General features: G+C 37.9%; 1 long non-coding RNA gene across 1 annotated transcript; it reads right to left on the bottom strand.

Moving 5' to 3' along the window:
- Positions 1–3,107: 3,107 nt before the first annotated feature.
- LOC120862166 lies at positions 3,108–12,474 on the bottom strand. The gene is made up of 3 exons (XR_005720707.1): positions 12,464–12,474; positions 11,485–11,496; positions 3,108–3,185 (listed from the first exon to the last, which is right to left on the bottom strand). It is a non-coding gene; the product is annotated as an uncharacterized LOC120862166 (long non-coding RNA).
- Between the last annotated feature and the right edge of the window lie 748 nt (positions 12,475–13,222).

The following is a 13,222-nucleotide window of genomic DNA, read 5'->3' as shown; positions in this document are numbered from 1 at the left end:
GTTCTCTTCCCATCACATCTTTTTTGCTTCCGTTATATTTCTACATTTTCAACTACCACCTATAACCAACCTAATATTTGTAACTATCTTAATCTTAGTCTTAGTTCAGTTGCTCAGTCATGTCCAACTTTTTGTGACTCCCTGATCTGCAGCACACCAGGCCTCCATGTCCGTCACCAACTCCTGGAGACTACACAAACTCATGTCCATTGAGTCGGTGATGCCATCCAACCATCTCATCCTCTGTCATCCCCTTCTCCTCCTGCCCTCAATCTTTCCCAGCATCAGGGTGTTTTCCAATGAGTCAGCTCTTCACATCAGGTGGCCAAAGTATTGGAGTTTCAACTTCAACATCAGTCCTTCCAATGAACACCCAGGCCTGATCGCCTTTAGGATGGACTGGTTGGATCTCCTTGCAGCCCAAGGGACTCTCAAGAGTCTTCTCCAACACCACAGTTCAAAAGCATCCATTGTTTGGCACTCAGCTTTCTTTATACTACGATTCTCATATCCATACATGACTACTGGAAAAACCATAGACTTGACTAGATGGACCTTTGTTGGCAATAGTTTTGTCTTATATATTTTCCTCTTCTATTCTATATAATCATCTTTCAGATACTTTATATAAATACCTCATTTAATTCTCACACCAATTACTTATGACTTCTGCCATAATTGAAGAAGAACTAGTGAAGAAGAACTAAAAAGCCTCTTGATGAAAGTGAAAGAGGAGAGGGAAAAAATTTGCTTAAAACTCAACATTCAGAAAACTATAATCATAGCATCTGGTCACATCACTTCATGGCAAATAATTGGGAAAACAGTGAAAACAGTGGCTGACCTTATTTCTTTGGGCTCTAAAATCACTGAAGATGGTGACTGCAGCCATGAAATTAAAAGACACTTGCTCCTTGGAAGAAAAGTTATGACAAACCTAGAGAGCATATTAAAAAGCAGGGACATTACTTTGCCAACAAAAGTCCATCTAATCAAGGCTATAATTTTTCCAGTAGTCATGTATGGATGTGAGAATTGGACTATAAAGAGCACCAAAGAATTGATGCTTTTGAACTATGGTGTTGGAGAAGATTCTTGAGAGTCCCTTGCACAGCAAGGAGATCCAACCAGTCCATGCTAAACGAGATCAGTCCTGGGTGTTCATTGGAAGGACTGATGTTGAAGCAGACACTCCAATCCTTTGGCCACCTGATGCAAAGAGCTGACTCATTGGAAAAGACCCTGATGCTGGGGAAAGATTGAAGGCAGGAGGAGAAGGGGAAGACAGAGGATGAGATGGTTTAATGGCATCACTGACTCAATGAACATGAGTTTGAGTAAGCTCCAGGAGTTGGTGATGGACAGGGAAACCTGGCATGCTACAATCCATGGGGTTGCAAAAAGTCAGACATGACTGACTGACTAAACTGAACTGAACTAATCCTGTGAAGCAATTGTTTATCCCCAGAAGGTAAAACTGAGATCTGAAGTTCAATGACCAAGTGGCAAAACCTAATTTTGAATCCATGGGTTAATCCATCCTTGTGTTATTTTTCTATTTCCCTAGTTATCTGTGTGACTTTTTAAAAAGTAAACCAGGATTGTGTGTTAGTCACTCAGTCATGTCTGGCTCTTTTTGACCCCATGGGCTTATAGACCACTAGCCTCCTCTGTCCGTGGAATTCCCCAGGCAAGAATACTGTAGTGGGTAGCCATTTCCTTCTCCAGGGGATCTTTCTGACCCAGGGATTGAACCTGGGTCTCCTGTATTGTGGGTAGAGTCTTTACCGACTGAGTCACCAGGGAAAATTACCCCTGCTTAAGATCTATAATAAGTACACGAAGAGTTTGGGTTTCTGTTCTGGATACAAAAGTTCTATAGTATGGACCTAGAATGGGTTTCCAACAATTCTCCAATTCATAACCTCTGGTTAAATCATATGCAACTACTCACATTTTTCTGAAAACAAACAAACAAACAAACAAAAACAAAAACAAAAAAAAAAAAACTTCTGCTGTTTCTTTGCTTTTGTACATTTTATGTTCATTGTAAGAGATGCCCATTTCTTCCTTATCAACATAGAACATTATCCATACAATAATCTTTTTTCTTCTACTCCAATTCTGTAAGTACTACCTAGGTAGAGTGCCTTAAATTGTGCTTAGTTGCTCAAGTTGTGTGTGACTCTTTGTGAACTCTTGGACTATAGCCTTCTAGGCTCCTCTGTCCCTGGAATTTTTCAGGCAAGAATACTGGACTGGGTTGTGACTTTCTCCTCCAGGGGATATTCCAGACCCAGGGATCAAATCCATGTCTTCCATGTCTCCTGCATTGTAGTGGATTCTTTACCCACTGAGCCACTGGGGAAGCCCAGCATGACTTGAATTAGGTTCCCATATTACAGTATTTTTTAATATGATGTTTATCTGTTTCTCTCTCCTACTATCATGTTGGTGCAAAAGTAACTGCATTTTCAAACCCTGAAATTTAAATTGTTATAACTAGGCTCAGAATAAGAACCATTACAATCAACACATTTTTGCTAATGAGAAATAACTTGGTTTATTCCTATAGCATAAAAATCTGTGTTGCAGATTCATTGAACTCTTGGAAAGCATTTCCTACATCCTGTAGGCTATGGAAGCATTTCCCCTGAAAAAAATTGTCAAGATGCTAGAAGAAGGGGTACAAAGTTGGCAAGAGGTCAGGTGAATATGGCAGATGAGGCAAACCTTTGTAGCCCAATTTATTCAACTTCTGAAGCATTGGTCATGTGATGTGTGGTTGGGCATTTTTGTGGAGAAGAACTGGGCCCTTACTGTTGACCAGTGCTGAATGCAGGCCTTGCAGTTTGCAGTGCACCTCATTGATTTGCTGAGTATACTTCTCATATGCAATGATTTCACCAAGATTCAAAAGCTGTAGTGGATCAGACGCAAAAGAGTGACCACAACCTTAATTCTGGTGCATGTTTGGCTTTGGAAAGTGCTTTGGAGCTTTTTCTCAGTCCAGTCACTAAGCTAGCTGTTGCTGATTGTTGTAGAAAATCCACTTTTCTTTGCAAGTCACAATCCGATTCAGAAATGTTTCCTTGTTATTGCATAGGATAAGATAAGAATACACTTCAAAGTGGCAATTATTTTGATTTGCTCTCAGCTTATGTGGCACACACTTATCAAGCTTTCTCACCTTCCTAATTGTATTAAAAGCTGAATCACTATAGAATGGTTGACACTGATTTCTCAGGCAACTTCTTGTGTAATTGTAAGGTGATTAGCTTCAATGATGGCTCTCAATAGGTCGTTGTAAACTTCCAATGGCCAGCCACTAGGGTCCTCATCTTTAAGGTTCTCATCCCCTTTATAAAACTCTTGAATCACTATTGCATTATACATTTATTAGCAGTTACTGGGCCAAATGCTTTGCTGATAGTGTGAGTTGCATCCATTGTTTAATGATCCATTTTGAACTCAGATAAAATTGCTCAGATTTTCTTTTTCCCTAAGATCATTTCCATAGCCCCAAATAAATATTTTAAAAAATCTAGATATAAATCACTAAGGAAAAAATGAGAAATACACATGAAAATTATGTATAATATAATCACATTTCTTAAGAATGTATTCCATTATAAACAGCCAAGTTCAACAGTGTAAAAAATACAATTATGTTTGCCTGAAACTAATAGATTTTAAATCCATTAAAGAAAAGGATATAATCTAAATGCAATCTTCATTTAAAGCCTAGACACCTACTTATTTTATTAAACAAATCAAGTAACCATGTTTTGACTTGGGACTTTGGTAAGTATGTTAACATATTTTCTATTAATGTGATGTTGTTGTTGTTCAGTCACTTAGTCATGCCCCGCTCTTTGCCACCACATGGACTGCAGCATGCTAGGCTTTCCTGCCCTTCACCATCTGCTGGAGCTTGCTCAAGTTCATATCCATTGAGTTGGTGATGTCATCCAACCATCTTATTCTCTGTCATTCCCTCTCCTCCTGCCTTCAATCTTTCCCAGTATCAGGGTCTTTTCTAGTGAGTCAGCTCTTTGCATCAGGTGGCCAAAGTATTGCAGCTTCAGCTTCAGCATCAGTCCTTCTAATGAGTATTCAGGATTGATTTCCTTTAGGACTGACTGGTTTGATCTCCTTGCAGTCCAAGGGACTCTCAAGAGCTTTCTCCAACACCAGAATTCAAAAGCATCAATTCTTTGGCGCTCAGCCTTTCTTATGGTCCAACTCTCACATTCATACATGACTACTGGGAAAACCATAGCTTTGATCATTCAGACTTTATCAACAAAGTAATGTCTCTGCTAACAATATGTAGGTGTGTCATAGCTTTTCTTCTGAAGAACAAGCATCGTTTAATTTCATAGCTGAAGTCCCCATTTGCAATGATTTTGGAGCCCAAGAAAATAAGATCTGTCACTGTTTTCATTGTTTCCCCATCTATTTGCAATGAAGTGATGGGACCAGATGCCATGATCTTCATTTTTTGAATGTTGAGTTTTAAGCCAGCTTTTTCACTCCTCTTTCCCTTACATCAAGAGACTCTTTACTTCCTCTTCACTTTCTGAAATTAGAGTGGTGTCATCTGCATATCTACAGTTGTTGATATTTCTCCCAGAAATCTTGATTCCAGCTTGTGCTTCATCCAGCCCAACATTTCTCATGATGTACTCTGCATAGAATTTAAATAAGCAGGGTGACAATATATAGCTTTGTCATACTCTTTTCCCAATTTTTATCCAGTCCATTGTTCCATGTCCAATTCTAACTGGTGCTTCTTTACTTGAACACAGGTTTCTCAGGAGGCAGGTAAGGTGGTCTGGTATTCCCATCTCTTTAAGAATTGTCCAGTTTGCTGTGATTCTCACAGTCAAAGGCTTTGGTGCAGTGAATGAAGAAGATGTTTTTCTGGAATTCTCTTGTTTTTCCATGATCCAGTGGATGTTCACAATGTAATCTCTGGTTTATCTATGTTTTCTAAATCCAGCTTTAACACCTGGAATTTCTTGGTTCATGCACTGTTGAAGCCTAGCTTGGAGAATTTTGAGCATTACCTTGCTAGCCTGTGAAATGAGTAAAACTGTGTGGTAGTTTGAATATTATTTGGCATTGCTTTTCTTTGGGATTTGAATGAAAACTGACCTTTTCTGGTTTTGTAGTCACTACAGAGTTTTCCACATTTGCTAGCATATTGAATGCAACACTTTAAGAGCACCATTTTTAAGGATTTGAAATAGTTCAACTGGAATTCCTTCACGTCCACTGGCTTTGTTCATAGTGATGCTTCCTAAGGCTCACTTTATTTTCCAATCTGTTTTGGTATGAACTGAATAGAGCAGACATTAAGCCAAGCCAGGATCAGTATCAAGCTTCCCTTATAGCTCAGATGGTTAAGAAACTGCCTACAATGCAGGAGACCAGCGTTCCATCCCTGGGTCAGGAAGATCTTCTGGAGAAGGGAATGGCTACCCACTCCAGTATTCTTGCATGGTCTGGAGAGTCTCATGGACTGAGGAGCCTGGCAGACTACAGGCAGGGTTCCAAAGAGCCAGACATGACTGAGTGAATAACACTTCACATTACATTACATTTACATTACAGGATCTGTATCACAGAATGGGTTTCAGACAGCTCCGTCTTCAGCCCCTATTGTTTCTGGGGTTTTGGCTTGAGAGAAGCTAATTCAGAGATTTCCTTTAATGTGTAAGTGATTATGAGGTTATTTTAAGAGTGATAGAAGGAAAAATTGGCTTCAAGCCAATCATTACCATAGAAAATAAACCAAATAAAAGATGTAGATCTAATAATTTCATTAGTTTTCTGTTGTTAAGCTTCTTAGTTGTCTCCACTTAGGTGTGAATATTTTGTTAATAAATTCTCATGGTGCCAAAACTAAAAATTTCATTGGCACAGCTTTTATTTTTAGAAATTTATTGATTTTATTTCCAGTTGGTTCTTTTCCACAGTCTGCCCTGGGATAGACAAGTAAATAGAAACATGAGTTCTTGACCCTCAAGGTTTGCATTTAGTCCATTGCATTTCCAATATTCTTGATCCAGAATATTATTAACTTAGGCTCCCTAAACACACTACTTTAACAAATATTCTTTCAGATGTAACAGGTATTAAGATCACTCTAGGGAATTCTCTGTATCTTTCTATTATAGTTCCCAGCTAGCAGATTTTAAAAGTTTCTACCCACACATGTCTCTGCTGTGGTAACTTGTATTCTAGTAAAAGAAATATGAATTTGTATTTCAAAGTACTGCATTTGAACTATAAACGTCAAATGATCATTTTTATAGTCATTTTTAGAATATAACTTAGTATATATATGTGTGTGTTTGCCTGCATTAAATCTAGAAGACATTAAGGAAAATTTATTCTCAATCTTTTTTTTTTTTTTTGAAAAGAAATTTCTCAGGTTAATGAGAAAGTACTGTTTCTATGGGTTGTTACTTATTCATTTACATTATTTTGTCATTCTCAAGGATTTGAAGCTATTGATGCTACTACTGAGATCACCGAATGTTGAATATAAATGTTTTTGCTAGTTTTCTCTGAGTGTTTTAAGACTTAAGGCATATGTTTAATTTACAAATATGAAATAAAAACCTACTTAAATTTTAAAAATAATAAAGTTAAAAGCTCTGATAAATGAATTTTTACTGAAGATTTGATGGTGAAAATCAGTTACTAATTTTTTCCTTTCTGTTTCACAGAGAATATCCTTGTATCACAAGAACACAGTGAATGCTATTTATGATGATACTGTGGCTTTAAAATATAATTTGCACAAGGAATAGGATTTTTGTTTACTTTACAGTTGCAATCTAAAAGGTCTAGAAATAATGCATGATACATAGCAGACACTCAAAAAATATTTGTTGAAAGGATAAGTAATCATTTCTTCACTATTAGGTCACTAGACAGAGAAGTTTAGAATATCAACCCCATATCAACTTTTGCTTTTGATTAATCATGTAGTCCTCCTAGGAGATACAGATTATTTTAATTCAAGCAAAGAATAAAGAGGCAGTCAATAAGGATTGCTTTTCTGGGAACAGAACAGTGAAAATGAGAACATTTTTACAAGATAAAGTAGGTTGATTCTGTTGTATTTTGGATTAAGATTGTTATTTTCCTGTCTCTATTTTTTTTCCTACACAAGAAGTGAAAAGATAAAGTAGGGGAAAAAATGGTGTAAATATTCAAGTTCTCTTCTGGAATAGCTGAGGTCAGAGGCTGGAAATCCAATTTAAAAGCAAATCTGAAGGATTACTTTTAGCCAATCATTCACCTGCTTGTCTTCTTGGCTTTGCATTTTCTCCACCTGGTAAATTACTCTCTAACACCCTCACACCCACCAAAGTGGATCTAGGCTTCAGTTAATCCTGGTATACTTAAAAACTACCTTTTAATTTTTAATCTGTAAAATTGTTCTTAAGATTTAAACTTGTCTAAATGGTACAAACTCCTCCCCTTTGACAAGTCTAAAAATCCTTGGGAAAATTTTTAACAGATCATAATTTAGTTAAGATGACTTGAAACTTTGAATATTAGTAATTGGGGTGTAAAAAAAGTTCTGCAGGTTAATTGATGTTTAGATACCTTTAATGGTGACTTGCACTGACACTGCTGAAGAGGTTTAAAAAGAACTGCCTGGGCAGTGAGAAAGGGGTTCCATTTCCTAGTACAGTGAAATCTCTTGTTATCTCCTGCAGCTTTAAATCTGACTAATTATCACAAATCATTATTTTTTCTTCACTTGAAAAGTAATAAAACATCATAAGGAATCTATTTTGTAGCTATCTGGCAAAACACTTATTAGAATAATAATATGTCATAGGGTACAATGTACGTGCAAACCTGTTTTCAGTTCCATGGTGTGTTCAATTCTGTTGGTACTCTATGTGTGTTGTTTTCAATACCCATAATTGAGATTGTCATGACTACTGTTTTCAAGGCTGGATGAGAAAGTGTTATTTAACTCAAGCCTCCTTTTGCATTGCTCAGAAATTATATCTCATGGACAGTAACTAGGACAGTTTTGGGGGAAGCTTCCTCTTGTTTTCCATGTCTTTGTGGCAGATTTCTTAAGATTACATAGCTAGTTTCAGAATATGGCATTTTAGTGGGTAAATGAATTACTTGTGAAGGAAGGTCATGTTGCAATGTATTATTGAAAACACTAAAGATGATGCAGTTTGCTGACTTTTTCCGAAAATAGTTATTTATGAATATTTTAATATTAATTGAACCTGGAGTTTGTAATGGAAAGTGTTCAGACAATGGAAGAAAAGAACTGCAGTCTAATGAGGAAATGCTAGAAGGCAAGCTCATTAGTGCCCATTGGAACTTCAGCCCACAATAGTACAAGTATTTGTACTCTGTGTCAGTATTAATTTACATGTTCCTGGCTTGACTTACAAAAGGCCATAAAAACAAAATCCTCTCCTTAGTCATTGTTATTTCAATTGCTATCTCTGTATGTCTGTGTGCATATGTGCCTGTGTACACTCAGAAGTAGTTGCTTAGTATTTCATATATACAAGACATTCTTAAAATGAAAAAATCTGCTTGAGGTGTATTAGCAGTTAAGATTTTTCTACCCAGTGCTTCATTTCCCCCCTGCTTATCAATTTATTTTACTCTATTTTACTCTGCTCTTTAAGCAACTACTAATGAGAGGTGATCCCCAGCAGGAAATAATACAGGCAGAGCAGGCAAACCCTGTTCAGTGTTATCCTCTCCAACTGACATCTGCTTAAATAACTTAGGTCAGGGAATCTCTGCTGCCTGGTTAGCAGTAGAATGAACTAGGTGATGAGTAGACTCCATAACCTAAATTTCTACAAAGAAACAGATGTTTGTCAGTTATACTCCAGGTATATACACTAATGTATTTCATAGGATTTCATTTTTGTGCTAACTTTGGGAATACACATACACAATTTTGATCTTTCTGAAATATTTCTATAAAAATATTCCATCTTCCTAAAATTATTCTGAAATGTTAATTTTGCATATTGTGTTAGAAAACAGACTCAATAGGAGAGCAAGACAAGCCTTTTGTCCATTATGAAATAATTTCCCTTCAGATATATACTCAAGTGTACACTGCCCAGTTTGGTAAACTCATGTTACAGATCTGTAAAGATTACATCATTTTTCTAAAAACATGCCACGTGCTTTCAGACCACAGAACTTGAATGAAGGGCTTGGCCTTTGTAAACCATGATTTTCCATCAATTTCTATTTACAGGCCATGTTTGTATGGGTATGGACAATCTTCTGCAGCTATTGCTTTAGTCCTTTCAGGATACTGTACCAGAATACCATAGACAGTGTGGCTTATAAACTGAAACTTATTTCTCAAAGTTCAGGAGGGTGGGAAGTCCAAGATCTAGATGCCGGTAGATTTTATGTCTGGTAAGGACCTGCTTCCTGGTTCATAGCCATCTTTACATTATGTCCCCTTATGACATGGCATAAGGAACTCTCTGGAATCTCTGTTTTTATAAGGGCTGTATTCATGAGGGCACTGTCATTATGACCTAGTCACCTCCCCAAAGTCTCCACGTCCAAATACCATCACACTGGGGATTAGGTTTCAACAGATGAATTTCAACAGATGAATTTTCAGGGGGTTGTGGGGGGATACAAAAGTTCAGTCTACAGCATTTATGAAAAAGACAAGTTTCCAGAAAAAAATTAGGTCATCTCTACCTGCTCAAGGATGCCATCAAGGAACCAGCCCCCTTTCTTCCTATTCTACCATCTTCAGTATAGTTGTTGTAATGCCATGCATAATGCAGAAAGTTCAGGCATAGATGGAGAGTTAGAAGCAGCAGAGCTGTTTCACTGGCAAGGACTTGACTATATGGCCATCAGGAAAGTAGTGAAATTGAGTTTTAGCTTTTACAACCTCTAATAGCACTTGGGGGGAAACCTCTGTCTTTCACAAGTCAAAATGTCTTTGTTTTTTTTTTTTGCCGTTTTAGAAATGACTTCTCTAGAAAGCAAGCATTTGTCCTTTAGCAGAAATGTTCCAGTAAAGGTTGAAAAATACTGAAAATAGCACGTATAGCATAATTTACATATATTTATAATTTAAAAAAATATGTTTGAGGGACAAAAAGAAAAAGTGACCCTGTAATGACAAGTGTTTATCACAGTGGAATCTGTGTACAGGATCTGCATACAGTCCAGGGTCTCTTAGCTTTAGAGACCTACAACATGGCATACTATTCTGTATCCTTTCTCAGGCAAAGTTCCAACTGCAGTCTAGGAACACTGAAGGGCATGCAAGCCAACGGGAGTTTTATATTCATAAAAACCAGAGAACAAGATTCATTAATGTACTTACAAGATCTAGAAAAGAGCCAAGGATGTGTCCCTTATTTCTCCACAGAGAAATCCATCAGCTTTCTTTATTCAAGACCTCAATTGCCAAAAAGTTTTCTGTCTACCCCGAATGTTAGTTACTCAGTAGTGACCAAAGAATAGCAGTTGAAAATATATTCCTAAAATATTTATCCTGTCGATTGTTATTTTCTGAGGCTTTAGACATTTCTTTCCTTCTGTGTTACTTTGTACCATTGTATGCTTTTAGAGTAAGCTGCATCTGAGAAGACCAATAGCATTTAAGAACAAAAAAAATTTGAAGCTGGAATAAACTTCAAGACAAATTTGTGAAACTTTTCTGTCTTCTGGCAGGCATGTTTATATGACACTCACTTTGAGGAAGTTATCCTAAATTGAGTCAGTTCAGTCACTCAGTCGTGTTGGACTTTTTATGACCCCAAGAACCGCAGCTAGTCAGGCCTCCCTGTCCATCACCAACTGCCGGAATCTACCCAAACCCATGTTATTGATGCCATACAACCATCTCATCCTCTGTTGTCCCCTTCTCCTCCTACCCTCAATCTTTCCCAGCATCAGGGTCTTTTCAAATGAGTCAGCTCTTTTCAGGTGGCCAAAGTATTGGAGTTTCAACTTCAACATTAGTCCTTCCAATGAACACCCAGGACTAATCTCCTTTAGGATGGACTGGTTGGATCTCCTTGCAGTTCAAAGGACTCTCAAGAGTCTTCTCCAACACCACAGTTCAAAAGCATCAATTCTTCAGTGTTCAGCTTGCTTTATAGTCCAACTCTCACATCTATACATGACTACTGGAAAAACCATAGCCTTGACTAGATGGATGTTTGTTGGCAAAGTAATGTCTCTGCTTTTTATTATGCTGTCTAAGTTGGTCGTAACTTTCCTGCCAAGCAGTAAGCATCTTTTAATTTCATGGCTGCAATCATCATCTGCAGTGATTTTGGAGCCCCAAAAAATAAAGTCAGCCAGCGACTGTTTCCACTGTTTCCCCTCTTTCTCCATCTATTTGCCATGAAGTGATAGGACTGGATGCCATGATCTTCGTTTTCTGAATGTTGAGCTTTAAGCCAACTTTTTCACTCTCCTCTTTCACTTTCATCAAGAGGCTCTTTAGTTCCTCTTCACTTTCTGCCATAAGGGTGGTGCCATCTGTATATCTGAGGTTATTGATATTTCTCCCAGCAATCTTGATTCCAGCTTGTGCTTCCTCCATCCCAGCATTTCTCATGATGTACTCTGCATAGAAGTTAGGAAAGCAGGGTGACAATATACAGCCTTGACGTACTCCTTTTCCTATTTGGAACCAGTCTATTGTTCCAACTCCAGTTCTAACTGTTGCTTCCTGATCTGCATACAGATTTCTCAAGAGGCAGGTCAGGTGGTGTGGTATTCCCATCTCTTTCAGAATTTTCCACAGTTTATTGTGATCCACATAGTCAAAGGTTTTGACATAGTTAACAAAGCAGAAATAGATGTTTTTATGGAAGTCTCTTGCTTTTTTGATGACCCAGTGGATGTTGACAGTTTGATCTCTGGTTACTCTGCCTTTTCTAAAACCAGCTTGAACATCTGGTTGTTCATGGTTCACATATTACTTGGCTTGGAGAATTTTGAGCATTACTTTACTAGTGTGTGAGATGAGTGCAACTGTGTGGTAGTTTGAACATTCTTTGGCATTGCCTTTCTTTGGGATTGGAATGAAAACTGACATTTCCAGTCCTGTGGCCACTGCTGAGTTTTCCAAATTTGCTGACATATTGAGTACAGCAGTTTCATAGCATCGTCTTTCAGGATTTGAAATAGCTCCACTGGAATTCCATCAGCTCCACTAGCTTTGTTCATAGTAATGCTTCCTAAATTCAGCATGACTTTAATCAGTGGTTTATGGAGAAAAGGTCTAAATAATGATGAGAGGAGGAGGCAGTACTCAGTCCAGGCAGCAATATCAGTAAAGAGATAGCAACTTAATGTGAAGGCAGGGCTTAAGAGTCAGAGATTTTGCAAATCCTCTTTAAAGAAGAACATCATTAGTGAGGCCTGACAACAGATAAATTGCCACTGTGTGTTTCATGAATCATAAATAATTGGATGAAAGGAAGGAAAGAAGAAAAGAAGGAGGGAAGAATGTAGGGGAGGGAACTACAACTAGCAATAGTCAAGAGCAAGCCTTTATTCCCAGTACCAACAGTAAACCACTGTGAGAGTGGTTTATGTAACAAGAGTGCAGACAAGGAGCAATAAGACAAGGACCTAGTTCCTCAAACTGTTCATTTGCTATTAGTAACTCAGCTGGTAAAGAATCCTCCTGCAATGCAGGAGACCCCAGTTTGATTCCTGGGTCAGTAAGTTCCCCCAGAGAAGGGATAGGCTACCCACTCCAGTATTCTTTCACTTTCCTGGAATCTCAGATGGTAAAGAATCCACATGCCATGTGGGAGACCTGGGTTTGATCCCTGGGATGGGAAGATCCCTTAGAGGAGGGCATGGCAACCCACTCTAGTATCCTTGCTTGGAGAATCCCATGAACAAAGAAGCCTGGCGGGCTACAGTTCATGGGGTCTCAAAGAGTCAGAAATGACTAAGAAACTAAGCACAAACAGAGGGCCATTTTAAGAGTCTTATTCAGAAGAATGATAAAGAGTATGTTCCCTGTTTTAATTCAAAGACACCAGTTCTAATATACGAATTTCTGTCTAAGCAGTGAATTTATGGGTTCCTATCTGGAAACAGGACACAAAGAATCTGGGCCAATTTCCAATTACAAGAAGAATTCACAAGAATCATATTACCTGAAAGAGGATCCAAGGATATTAGAAGG

Source organism: Oryx dammah, unplaced genomic scaffold (genome assembly GCF_014754425.2).
Source record: "Oryx dammah isolate SB20612 unplaced genomic scaffold, SCBI_Odam_1.1 HiC_scaffold_3, whole genome shotgun sequence".
NCBI lineage: Eukaryota > Metazoa > Chordata > Mammalia > Artiodactyla > Bovidae > Oryx > Oryx dammah.
The sequence above is the reverse complement of the archived record's forward strand: the minus strand, read 5'-3'. Positions and strand labels throughout refer to the sequence as shown.